This window comes from Typopeltis vanoorti, chromosome 17 (genome assembly GCF_054136105.1).
Source record: "Typopeltis vanoorti isolate ZY-2024b chromosome 17, IOZ_Tvanoo_1.0, whole genome shotgun sequence".
In the NCBI taxonomy this organism is placed as follows: domain Eukaryota; kingdom Metazoa; phylum Arthropoda; class Arachnida; order Uropygi; family Thelyphonidae; genus Typopeltis; species Typopeltis vanoorti.
Genome location: NC_143565.1, coordinates 41,201,840 through 41,216,048, shown reverse-complemented (window position 1 = coordinate 41,216,048; position 14,209 = coordinate 41,201,840). Strand labels below are relative to the sequence as shown.

At 35.5% G+C, this 14,209-nt stretch overlaps 1 protein-coding gene across 2 annotated transcripts in view; it reads left to right on the top strand.

Annotated features, from left to right (window-relative positions):
• Syngr (synaptogyrin) overlaps positions 1–14,209 on the top strand; it is a 115,107-nt gene that overhangs the window by 61,392 nt on the left and 39,506 nt on the right. The window lies entirely within an intron of this gene.

The following is a 14,209-nucleotide window of genomic DNA, read 5'->3' as shown; positions in this document are numbered from 1 at the left end:
TCGATTCCCATTCAGAACAGCTAAGGGAGAATGATCTCCTTCAACTAGAAGAACAGTGCACATATGAAGAAGATAAGGAGCGCAAACAAGAAGAGAATGTTACGACTAAGAAGCTAAGTGCAAAAGAACTTAGCTAGTTTTCAATCACATTGAGCATGCTAAGGAAATTTTGTTTGATGTTAATCCTGATATGGAACGAAGCTTCGAAGTCCGCTGAAATCTTGATAAAGTGATCGCCAGCTATTGCAAATTGCATGACAAGATGAAAAAGTTTAGCACTATTCAAACATCTTTACTTAATTTTTTTGTAAAAAATGTAGCTCAAATCAATTGTTTAGACATTAAATAAAAATTTAAACAATTAATTTTTATTAATTGTTTAAATTTTTAAAAATTTAAACAATTAATCAATTATATTATTTTATCAATTTAAACAATTTTTAAAAATTGTTTAAATTGATAAAATGATGATTTTATCTGTAATATAGCTTATTTTTTTTCTTCAAATTTATGCTAACTGATGGATGAGTTATAATTATTCCTGTTGTTTATTATGTTCGCTTAATGTGATTTTGCTTGATGCACATTAATTAATGGATTAATTAATCGCTTTAAGCAAGGTTTTCCTGTATGTTGGCCTTAACCTCACACCATATGTTCCAAATGAACTGCCATCCACATGCATAACACATCAGAGGGTTATTCAGATGACCTCCGATTTATCTGCGGTCACCCCCCCCCCCAACCATTCTTATCTGTCCCCTCTCTCTCTGAAAATACTAGCCGAAAACTCCCTGATACTACTACATCCTGTAATTTTTTTTTTTTTTTAATGTGTAGTTCCACTCTTTAAAGGCTATTATAAATCTATAATACATTTTGTACTGTGAGTGGGCAAAGGAATTTTTTGGCATTTTTTTCAATTATATATATATTTTTTGTAATTTTTCATTTATTTTTATATAGTCCAGAAATCTTGCTCTAGAGACCAAATATCGAACTTTTTCAGGCCTTCAATAAGCAGGATGGTTGTCTCACACCAGGCAATGAAATTCATCTCTCACATAAACTACATCATCTGCTGTCAGTCAAGTCTCAGTAATTCCTATAACTTTTGACAAAGTTGATCTAACCAGTGTCAAAATCTCCTCCTCTTCCTTGTTCATGATACTTCTAGCATTAGTATATAAAACTGGAGTATCCTCTTAGACTCTCCAACCTCCTTTATTCCTTATATTGAACTGCCCTATTCAATATTGTTGCCTGAGAGACTAGGCTTCATATTTTGGTCATCCTTGTACTTGCTAGCCTCTTGGATGCTCCCCCCCCCACACACACTATCTCTCTCACCTGCATCTACCTTAATAGTTTTAATTTTCCTGACTTCTCTCAGTGAACAGAGCTCCTCTAGATACTTAATTTTGAATCCATTAAGTTCAGTCCACTTCATCATTATATGTCTTTCCATCCATCAAATTCATTCCTTGAGTTTACAAACTCTACACCATTTCTTCTGCACAACCTGTGAATTGATTCATTTGTGTCTTTGCCCTCCTACTCAATTCATCTTTGTTATAGCATAGCAGAAACTTCCAGTCTAAATCCTTTCAATTTTTTTCCCCCATGCTTTCCAATAACTCTTTCATATGTTCTCTGATACAGTACTTTTCATCTTTGAAATCATTACTGCCCAGCCAAAACAATCAGTTCTTTCACTTTACATTTTTGCATCCTCACAGCATCACTAAGATTATTAATTCTTCCACCTAGAAAAGAAGCTGTAGGCATGCTTTTATGAAGTGCTTCTGCTATAGAATCCCTATCAATTTTTTCTCCTTATCTTCTTTTTCTCATTTATTCATACAATCATATAATTTCATTCATTCAGGTGTTGGAGAGATTGGTTAGGAATAGAATACAGGATTGGGTCAATGGACATAGTATTCTTTATTTTGGTCAGCATGGATTTGTAAAGGGTAGGTCCCATTTTAGCAATTTACTTGCATTTTATGATAGGGTAATGAGTGTTTTAGATAAGGTAGAATCATATACAGTGATATTCTTGGACTTTGCAAAAGTGTTTGATAGATTATCACATGATAAATTGGTGTACAAACTGCAGAGGATGGGAATAGATAGTATATTGTTAGATGGATTGGAGATTGGCTCTCTGAACGATATCAACAGGTTGTGTATGATGGCACAATGTCTTAAAACAAGGGGGTAACTAGTGGCATGCCACAGGGTTCTGCTCTTGGGCCTCCGCTGTTTAACTTGTTTGTAAACAATATATCACGTGGACTGACTGGAGATCTTCAGTTGTTAGCTGATGCAAAGTTGGGAAGTAACATCAGTAGCACTGCTGATGTTAATTCCCTTCAGGGAGATTTAAATAGACTTTTGACTTGGACAAAGGAGTGGGGTTGTAGTTTTAATATTAGTAAATGCAAGGTGTTACATTTTGGAGTGCAGAAATATAAGGCTCTGTAATACATCGATGGTGCCATACTGCAGGAAGTGGATGAGATTCGAGATTTGAGAGTGATTGCTAGTGTTGCAAAGGCTGCATATTGTAGTGCTGTTATGAGAAGTAGTACTCTAACATTTAAGGTTAATTTAAAATTAAATTAACATTTAATTTAACATAAAATGTTAAATTAAACATTTAACATTTTTAATATTAGTAAATGCAAGGTGTTACATTTTGGAGTGCAGAAATATAAGGCTCTGTAATATATTGATGGTGCCATACTGCAGGAAGTGGATGAGATTCGAGATTTGAGAGTGATTGTTTACTGGGCATATTGCTAGTGTTGCAAAGGCTGCATATTGTAGTGCTGTTATGATAAGTAGTACTCTAACATTTAGCAGTTTTTAAATGGTTTTGTCACTGTATAAAGCACTGGTCAGACCACACTTGTACTATTGTGCTTGAATCTGGTCACTGGGTTTTTAGTGTGATGTGGAAACATTGGAGAGGCTAGGCTCCAGAAATGAGTGACTAAGACAATATCAGGGCTTTGGAATGCTGGCTATGGAGAGAGGTTGAAGAAATGTGGATTGTACAGTTTAGTGGATAGGAGGAAAAGAGGTGATATGACAGAGACATTTAAATTAGTGAGAGGATTTTATCAGATTAATCCAGATGAAATTATAAAAAGGTGAGAGGGGAGAAACCAGAGGCCATTCCTGGAAGTTATGTAAAAGTGTGGTGAAGAGGGGTGTGAGGAGTAGATTTTTTACCTGGAGAATTGTCATTGAATGGAACGCATTACCAGAATGTGTTGTTAATGCAAAGAGTGTTAAGGATTTTAAGAGTTGGTATGATAAATATGTTGGCAGTTGAATGAACCTCCCATGATGAGCCTGCCAGACTCCATGGAGGGTGCAATAATAATAATATACCTTTTGCTTGCAATTGATATAAATTTTCTGATGTACACTCAAGGGGGTGTTAAGTGTTTACATTATTATTAGTCTCCTATCCAACAATTTTCCTCTAAAACAGTCTATTACTTGAGAGCACTCTAATATTGTTATATCTAACATTTTGTTCTTCTAAAGCACTTCTGATTGAATCAGTTCATCTAAACCTTGGTCTTCCTCTGATTCATTTTCTTTCCATCTTGGCATCAAGCACCAGTTTTGCTAACCTTTCTTCTCCAATTCTGTTTAAGTGATCATACCTCCTTAGATTAGCTCTGCTTACACGTTCTTGAATCCAAACATTATTAAGTTTTCCTTCCTAACGTCTTCATTTTGAATATGATTCTGTCACTGATGCTATCTACTCAAGCACCTAATTTTTCTTGGAACTTTCGTATCTGTGGTCTGTAGTCTTTGATCAAGTGTTTTATTTCTGATCCAACTCTCAGATCCATCACTTGAAATGCCACCTTGTATACTGCTAGTTTAGTGGCTAATTTATCCCTTATTCCATATAAATTTATTTGGTTAGCTCTCCACCATACCAGCTTTGCTTATTCTGTTCCCATCTTCACTAAAACTGTGCCTAAATAGGTTCTCTATTGAGAATTCAACTGAAGTTTTCTATATATCTGCATATTTTCATAGTTTTGGTCTTTTTATTGCTGATTTTCATGCCAAATTTGTTACAGCTGTAATTCAATTTAGTTAGAGAATCCTGGATTCTCTAACTAAATGTATTTCTATAGTTGTGTAATAATATATTTTCTAATTGTATTTTTTATACAATTTTATTTATAATTATTTCTATAATAGAAATAAATGTATTTCTATAATTGTATAATGTTAAATTGAAATATAAATGTATTTCTAAATGTATAATCTAACTAGAGTCTCTGTGTTTAGGAATACGGCATCATCTGTGTAAATCAAAGCTAAGTTTGACATCACTGATTCTAATATCAGGTTTAATGCTACTTTCTTTCATGATGTGATTCATATAGGTGATGAATATGAGTGGAGATAATGTGCATTCATCATCTTACCCCTGATTTTACATCAAATCATCTTCTTCTATTTCCTTCAGTTCTAACTGCTGACTTGCAACTTAAATATAGACTTATGTGTTGCTCTGTGTAATGTTCTATTTACCTCATATAATTGTAGTGTTTTCAACAGTTTTTCTGTGGACACCTTGTCGTATGCCTTTTCCGGATCCACATAACTGCTAAAGTATTGCCGTGTACATATTTATTCCATTTACAGTATATAGTGTTTTGAATTGTTTTTATCCTAGCATCTTATCCTTTTTTGAAATCTGTAAAACGTAAATACAGATCTCTTATGTTCCTCTGATTTCTCAGCTGTTTCTGCTCAATAAAAATCTGATTATGACCACCTTTTTTTGTGTGTGGGTGTGGTATTGTGGTGGGCTAAAGTTATATAATCTAATAAACCTGAAACTTTTTCAAGCTTCTTAAGCCTCATAAGCAGGATACTGATCTCATATGGGATGATGAAATTCATTTACTATGTGAACTCAATCCATTGCCTGTTGATTGGAGAGTAGATATACTATCCACTTGGCCAAACAGGTTGAGCAGATCTGATCCCACCTGTTCTTCACAAGTTTTGCTTTTATATTTTTCTTACTCTTTTCCAATAAATTCTTCATAAATCTTACCTTACTTTACTTCAAAAAGAAAATTCTTCTGCAATTCTCAGTCTATTTTATTTTTATTTTCATAGATGGATACTGTAAAAGATGTACCCATATAATCCTGATGTAACCTTCTGAATAGGCCTTCTGAATTATGCAGTGCAACCACTGTAAAATTTTATACCATCATATTTGAGCACTTCTGGTTTGAATATTGTGTACTCAAGTTTCCTTTCCATACTATTTTGTTTCTTATGATTTTTCTATCTCAGGCATTAATGTGTACCCTAGATTAAATTCATCTTGAATATTTTCTGCCTTTCTGTTACTGCTTATCTAATTTTAAGTCTGTCAAAGTAATTATTTCATGCATCCAGAATATCATTATCTTCAGTTTTTATGTTGCCTTCATTATCTTTGGTTCTTTTTATAGTACAGAACTCTTACATCCATGTTGAAGTGTTTTCAGTAGTCTACAGGAATATTTTGCCACCTTTGTTGATATTTATCTTGAGTATAATTATCAAAGTCTTCACATTCGTTTTTTTTATTCTCTGTTGACTTGCTTTCTATGACCTTCAGCATGTTTTCTCCCCAAGATTGAATTTACTTCTTTTTTCAGTCTGTCATGAAGAAATGGGATTTTTTTTTTATTCATTAAAATAGACAGTTGACATTTAAAAAAAATGGAAAAGCTGGTCCTTGTTGGAGATCTATTCATCATGAATATTTCTCCCTTGCTGAACCAGTCAACAATTGCTTCAGCTATTGATACTGGATCTCCAAGGTTTTCAAACTCTTTCATTTTTTTGTTCTAATAATGTTATGTTTGAGTCTACTTTAGCTGTACTCTGGTTAAGTTAAAAAATGCATTTATCAGGACTTCTATAAAGGCACTTGTTACTTGAAGCCGCTTTGTGATGTTTTTTTTTTTTTTTCCACTATGTCATAAACTCAGCATTTGCAATTTGTCATTAGTAAAGATTATCAGAAAGCAAACATTTTGAATGGCAAGAAATACACCCACCCACCCCCACACCACAGAATTAAAGATATGCACCACAACATGAAGAGTATCACTTGGAGAGCATGATAGTAAATAGATAAATAAACTTGTAGAAGAATTAGAAAATGACTCTATGGCATAATTGATATCGCTTAGATAAAGAAGATAAACATGTGAGATCCTACCAAATAATAAATATAGGATATTATATTTGGACAATAATGACCAAGGAGGGAGTAGCAATAGCATTCAGCATCAAATGTGAAGATAAGTTTTTTGATTGGAAGACAATTTCAGTTAGAGTTATGTAGACAAACTTCAAAATGGGGAATTGGATAGGGAAATTTATTTGTGTCTGTGGCTCAACAGAAGGTTCTCCTTAGGGAAAAAAATGGGGTAATTTTTTGTTTTATTCATTAGAGAAGGCAGGTGACATAAAAAAAAAAAAGTTCGATATACTTGAAGAAAAAAAATGGCCATCAGAAACCAAAATTATGGAAATGGAGGAGATAACATTTGACCAGAAATGCTCAAATATCAGAGGTATTAAAGTTTTGCATCATTGGCTACACTGCATAAATCAGAAACCTGATCAGAAGATTGAATTTAAAATGATATGAATAGAGCTCTCATAGTTTCTGTATGTGAATCTCATCCACAGACAGTTATAAACTTAGAAAGTGGTTTTTAGTACTGTAGGTGAGATAAGAGATAATCCGATTGCCCTGCTCAAGAGACAGAACGCAGTACTTTTACTCAAGCCACTTCAGGTTTTTAGTGAAGGGTTTTAATATTCTCACATCAGGTGATGGAAATATCCATGACACAGTTACACAGATCTACCACCTGTGTTGGTTTGAGAGTGCAACACAGTCCATGCACTAGGATAGGATGCTCAGCTTTAAAAATTAATAAATTTGAATATTATTTTATGATGGTTATCATTTTAGTTAATTTTGTTGTGTTATCATCTTAGTTAGCTACCCCACTGTTCCCACATTTTCCCCAACCCTGTTTTTTTTTTTTTGCATACTATTCAAGAATCCAAAGTCCTAAAGAGGAAGAGACCTGCTCTTATTATTACTCATACTTATTACAGCAGTTATTCTTTACAACTATTTAAATTAAGGGGATATTAAATCCCGCATTGTTTCAAAACCGAATAAGAAACTCAAAGATCGGAATCAAAGAGTTGTATGCCGAATATAGTAAACTATAAAAGTATCGGCAGATACTAGCATAAGCTAAAGCATAGTGCAAACTAGGGCAACTCGTAGCAAAGGTGGGTAAAGTTCTGATCACTATTCTTAGTATTTCCCATAATGTAAAAACACATCTCCTAGGAGATGTATGATGTTATACATTATGGTGGAAGGTCGAAACCCAGGCTGTTTTCGACCTTTGTATAGGTGAAGCGGGCTCTAAAAATAAGATGGTCCCGAACAATCGTCCAACTCAGCGTTGTTCCACTCAGTGATAGGCTCACCCCATCACTGAGAAGAACTTCTCAGCATTGGCTCTACCTAGTGGCTGACTCACATCACTACCCATCAGAGCCATAATCTCAGTGGTGGTCCCACTCAGAGACAGGCAAAAACCTACCCCCAAGCAGAGTCTCTCAAAGCAGGGCAAGAGCCGTACTGGTTTCGACCTTTATTGAGGTCTAATCAGTGAGTAGGTAAAATTAATACTGAGGTATAGCGAAAAGAACTTATGTATTCTGCTATACGAGTTGTCAAACAGGTGCACCCATTATTTTTCTTAAATAAAGAGCCAATAGGCTTCATTTTGGCAATGTAACATTATTTAAATGAAGGGGATATTAAATCCCACATTGTTTCAAAACCGAATAAGAAACACAAAGATCGGAATCAAAGAGTTTAATGGCGAATATAGTAAACCATAAAAGTATCAGCAGATACTAGCCAAAGCACATATTACAAACTAGGGCAACTCGTAGCAAAGGTGGGTAAAGTTCTGATCACTATTCTTAGTGATCAGGGCTAAGAATAGTGATCCCATATTTCCCATAATGTAAAAACACATCTCCTAGGAGTATGATGTTATACGTTATGGTGGAAGGTCACTACCCAGACTGGTTTCGACCTTTATTGAGGTCTCATCAGTGAGTAGGTAGACCAAAATTAATACTGAGGGTATAGCGAAAAGAGCTTATATACTCTGCTATATGAGTTGTCAAACAGGTGCACCCATTAAATTACATAAACGAAGAGCCAGTAGACTTCATTTCGGCGATGTAACATTATTTAAATTAAGGGAATATTAAATCCCACATTGTTTCGGAACCAAATAAGAAACTCAAAGATCGGAATCAAAGAGTTTCATGCCAAATATAGTTAACTATAAAAGTATCGGCAGATACTAGCGTAAGCCAAAGCACGTAGTACAAACTAGGCCAACTCGTAGCAAAGGCGGGTAAAGCTCTGATCACTATTCTTAGTATTTCCCATAATGTAAAAACACATCTCCTAGGAGATGTATGATGTTATACATTATAGTGGAAAGTCACTACCAAGTCTGGTTTCGACCTTTATTGAGGTCTCATCAGTGAGTAGGTAGACCAAAATTAATACTGAGGGTATAGCGAAAAGAACTTATATATTCTGCTATATGAGTTGTCAAACAGGTGCACCCATTAAATTACTTAAATAAAGAGCCAATAGGCTTAATTTTGGCAATGTAACATTATTTAAATTGATTAAGATCACTATTCTTAATATTTCCCATAATGTAAAAACACATCTCCTAAGAGATGTATGATGTTATACATTATGGTGGAAGTGCACCTGTTTGACAACTTGTATAGCAGAGTATATAAGATTTTTTTGCTATACCCTCAGTATTAATTTTGGTCTACCTACTCACTGATGAGACCTCAATAAAGCTCGACAGTGGTCTGGGTAGTGACCTTCCACCATAATGTATAACATCATACATCTCCTAGGAGATGCGTTTTTACATTATGGGAAATACTAAAAATAGTGATCGGAGCTTTACCCACCCTTGCTACGAGTTGCCCTAGTTTGTACTATGTGCTTTGGCTTATGCTAGTATTTGCCGATACTTTTATAGTTTACTATATTCAGCATACAACTCTTTGATTCTGATCTTTGAGTTTCTTATTCGGTTTTGAAACAATGTGGGATTTAATATCGCCTTCATTTAAATAATGATACATTGCCGAAATGAAGCCTATTGGCTCTTTATTTAAGTAATTCTTTACCATATTTGTAATATATTCCTCAAATCTCATTACCCTGTCCATTGTTGCACTTAGATTACTTGTCACACCAGTAATCTACTGAAGTAAATTACATGGTCATTAGGTACAGCAAACCCAACAATCATTCAAGAATCATGTCCTGTATTCTGAGACCACTAGATATCCCAATTTTAACAGATTATTATTATTATTATTTAGGCCTCCAAGGAGTCAAAACACTCATTGCGGGAGGTCCTTCCTAGGAAATAGAAGTCTATCAAGACTCATTGTGGGAGGTCCCTCCTAAAAATGTTTACTGATTTCCAGTGGAGCTAGGTACCTGAAATTTTGCATGGAGGTTACCTTTGGTGTTAAACAGACAGAGGAAAAAAAAAAAAAAAAAAAAATCCAGATGTTTTTTGAATTTTACAAATTATATTTTTATCTTTAATATGAAAATCCAAAATGACTAGTCTTTAAAAATCAAATGTCTTGCTTGTATACACTCTTATAAAGCTTGGTAATGCAGTGGGAAGAATGATTAGGCATGTACTCTTCAGACTGAAAAGATCAAAGTTCAGTTCTTATCATGATGAGAGGAATCTTTATTTTTTCATTTGAAGGTGAGTTTACTGATCTCATGATGAAAGAGTACAGTTTTCTCCTCCTAGATATTTGGGTTTGAAAGACCCAAGTTTCTCAGAGGAGAAAACTGTACTACAAACAGACCAAATTGGCCAGAGAACAGACAGAAATACATCTGTAGCAGTACAGATGTTATATTGCTGATGTTGGATTATATATGCAGTGTAGGTGGGACATGTAGTGTTGTATAGAGTGGCCTCCAGCAGTGAGTCCTCAGACCCTATGGAGATATATAATATTTTATGGTTTTGAGAAAATTTAATTTGAAATGGGGAAAAATAAAAATGATGTTCTGTTTTGAGGGATTATTATACTATACCTATTCAGGCATAATATGCATAGAATTGATCTCTATAGAGTTTGCATTCTTTACAAAAAAATCATTCATTGCCAAACTCTTAGTTCCCATGTTTTGTTGTGTTATTATCATCAGTTATTTGGACTTATTATCATCAGTTATAATAACATCAGTTATTATAACTGCCTCTGACCTCATCTTCATACTAGCATACATTTGGCAGATAAGTTAGTAACCAATGGTCCTTTATCATTAATATTTTTGCACATTGCATAGAGTAGTGTTTTTCAAACTTTTCTGATTATGACTCACCACAGGAAATACATTTTACACTGCAATCCAAATATTGTTTTATAACATACATAAAAATATAATGAAATATGGCATTGAAAAAAATGCCAAATTTTTATTAAATGCTGAAGGAAAAAAATGCCTAAAACAATCTGTTATACATTGGCATTTTTTTTTTCAACGGCATATGGTGGATGCTCCAAGAGGAGGTGAGAGCATGTGTAGGCAGGAAAGTAATGGGATGATCAGGGATCAAAAGGAAACAGATGGAATTGCAAAGGGTTCTAAAATGAAGAAGCAGAAAGGGAAATGGCCCCAGTCCAGCATGGAGAGATCACATCGAGTGAGTGGTATCAGTGGAACTAGCTGTAGATCCAGAAATGAGTTGTGTTTGTATACCAATGCTAGAAGTATAAGAAACAAGGCGGATGAAATGGTTGCACTAATTGCGTCTGTGCACCCAGAGATTGTCGGAATAAGTGAGACATGGTTAGATGAGGATGACATCCTGACAGGAATAGAGATGGAAAGGTATGATGTGTTTCGTGAGGATAGAAGGGGTAAAAAGGGAGGGGAAGTGCTATTGATGATAGAGAAAGAGTTATGTCCATACAAGGTAGAGATGCAAGAGGGAAATGGGGCCAGTGGTTTTGAGGCAGTATGGTGTGAGATAGAGGTGAATAGAATCAAATACTTGGTGGGATGTTGTTATAGACCTGGTAATGTGGATGGTGGTGATAGTGAAATGTATAGTCAAATAAGCCAAGCAAATAAGAAAAGGGTGATCATTATGGGTGATTTTAATTATGGCAATATAGACTGGAATGAAGAGATAGCAACTGGAAGTAAAGAAAATGAGTTTCTTGAGTTTTTGAGGGATAACTACCTCAGACAGTATGTAACAGAGGGCACAAGAGGATTAAGGGTCTTGGATTTGGTCATCTCATCGGAGGATGTAATTATCAATGAGGTATCAAATCATCCACGAATTGGTGAAAGTGACCATGAGGTGATTACTTGGGTGGGTGCCAGCAGTGCAAGGACCCCTGTGAAAAAATGGTATATGTGGAACTACAAGGGGGGTGATTATGAAGAGCTCAGCAGACAGCTTGCAGGTGTAGCATGGAATGAGGAGTTAGCTGGAAAAGAGATCAATGCAGCTTGGGGGATTTTCAAAAAATATTTAGTAGATGCAATGTCTAAATGTATACCATGGGTGAGAAGGTTAAATAAGGTAGGTGTGAGATGGATGAATAAAGAGATTAAGCATGCAATACAGAGAAAAAGGGCATTGTGGAGGCAGCATAAGAGAAGTGGAAGTAACCAATTTCATGAGGTCTACAAAGACCAGGCAAGGAGGGTGACTTGGTTGGTGAGAGTAGCTAAAGAGAGGTATGAACAGCAGTTAGCTAATGAAGCTAAAAAGAATCCTAGGGAGTTCTTTCGATATGTAGCCAGCAAAAGAAAGAATGATTATGGAAGGATGACACTGATTGGAGGAAATGGTATAAAGACAGCTGTTGCAGAATGTGTGGTGGAGATACTTAATGAGCAGTTCATAAAGATCTTTCAATCTTGTGAATGTGACTTCATGGAGAGATTAAGAGCAGTTGATGATGGGGAGGAGAGACTGACTGTAAGTGAGCAAGAGGTGTTTGGGGAGTTGAGTAAACTAGATGTAAATAAGGCTGTGGGACTTGATAATATATCACCGCGTATTCTGAAGGAATGTACCAGAGAGTTGACACCTGCCTTGACATATTTTTTTAATACGAGTCTTGCACTTGGTCAAGTCCCTAAAGAGTGGAAGGAGGGCAAGATTGTGCCACTTCATAAAGGAGGTGATCGAACTCAAGCATCAAACTATAGGTCTATCTGTGTGTCAGGTGTTGTGGTTAAGTTGTTGGAGAAACTTGTGAGAACTAGGACCCAGAGTTGGGTTGACAACAATGGTATAATCTTTGATGGACAGCATGGATTTGCTAAAGGGAGGTCGTGTTTTAGTAATCTACTTACTTATTACAATAAAGTGACTGCTTCCCTGGACAGAGGAGAAGGATACACAGTAATATACTTGGATTTCGCAAAAGCTTTTGATAGAGTACCTCATGATAAGTTGACAGTCAAACTAGAGCAGATGGGGTTGGATATTAGATTAGTGCATTGGATTGGAGACTGGCTATCTGATAGGTATCAAGAAGTTGTGTATGGGGGTGCAATATCCAAGAAAAGGAAAGTCACTAGTGGAGTGCCTCAGGGATCTGTTTTAGGGCCATTACTATTTAACTTGTATATTAATGATATTGGCAAAGATTTGGATGCAGATATTCAGTTGTTTGCAGATGATGCAAAGTTGGGACGAACCATAAAGAGTAGTGAAGATGTTGTGGCCTTGCAAGAAGACTTGAATAAATTGAGTGATTGGGCAAGCAAATGGGGATGTGAGTTCAATGTTGCAAAATGTAAGGTTTTAAAATTTGGAAAACAAAGATGGGATGCAGAATTTATGCTTGGTGAGAATATATTGTTGGAAGTAGAGGAAATAAGAGATCTGGGGGTGATAGTGGATAAGGATCTAAAATTTAGGGGACACATCGCCAAAATTGTGAAGACAACACAAAGACTTCTAGGAATGATGCGGAGGACACTGACGTGCAGAAGTAGGGAGATACTTGTTCCATTGTATAAAGCTTTGATTAGGCCACACATGGACTATTGTGCCCAGATTTGGTCACCTGGTTTTCAGAAGGATGAAGAGATGTTGGAAAGGGTCCAAAGGCGACTGACTAAGGTAGTTTCTGACCTCTGGAATGTCGAGTATGAGGAAAGATTGAAAAGATGTAATTTGCAGAGTCTAGTGGAGAGAAGGAAGAGGGGAGATATGATAGAGACCTACAAGTTGGTAAGGGGTTGTTATAGGATCAATGGTGGAGAAGTTCTACAGAGAATAGTGGGAGATCAGGGGAGAACCAGAGGTCATCCCTGAAAACTGTATAAAGAGGGTGTGAGTAGGGGAGTGAGAGGCAGGTTTTTTTCGTGCAGAGTTGTGAATGATTGGAATGCCTTGCCTGAGAGTGTGGTGTCTGCAAGGAGTTTGAATGTGTTTAAGATGCGGTATGATGAGATGTGTGTGAGATAAAAGGACCTCCTAGATGAGTCTTTGACTCCATGAGGTCTTGTTTAATAATAATAATAATATTTCATGCTGGTTCTGTCAAAAAGCAAGAGTAGATTGAGATTGATTTGGAAACTTTTTTTTTTTACAAGTGATTACATTGTCTGTCACATTTAATTATGCAAAGAAAATGTTCCTGATTTCATCAAAATCTCATCACTGAGTTTAAAAGCACAAAAATAGTTATCAATCCTTCTAATTAATCAGGAGATCATAAAAATTCATTTTTGATAATCATTCTAAGCTGGAGACCTACTAAATTAATTTCATGGCCTGTACTTTGAAAAACACTGGCATAGAGTATTCAAAGCTTCTATAAACTGATATTTTTTCTTTCCTAAAGTTTGAGTTATAAGATGCTTGGTGGTATTTGAAAATTTCAAAATAGTACATATATAAGATTCAGATCATGCTTTGAGATGTCAACCTCAGTGCAGATTTAAATACAGCAATATAGAAAATTTAATTAATTAATGGTTTGTGTC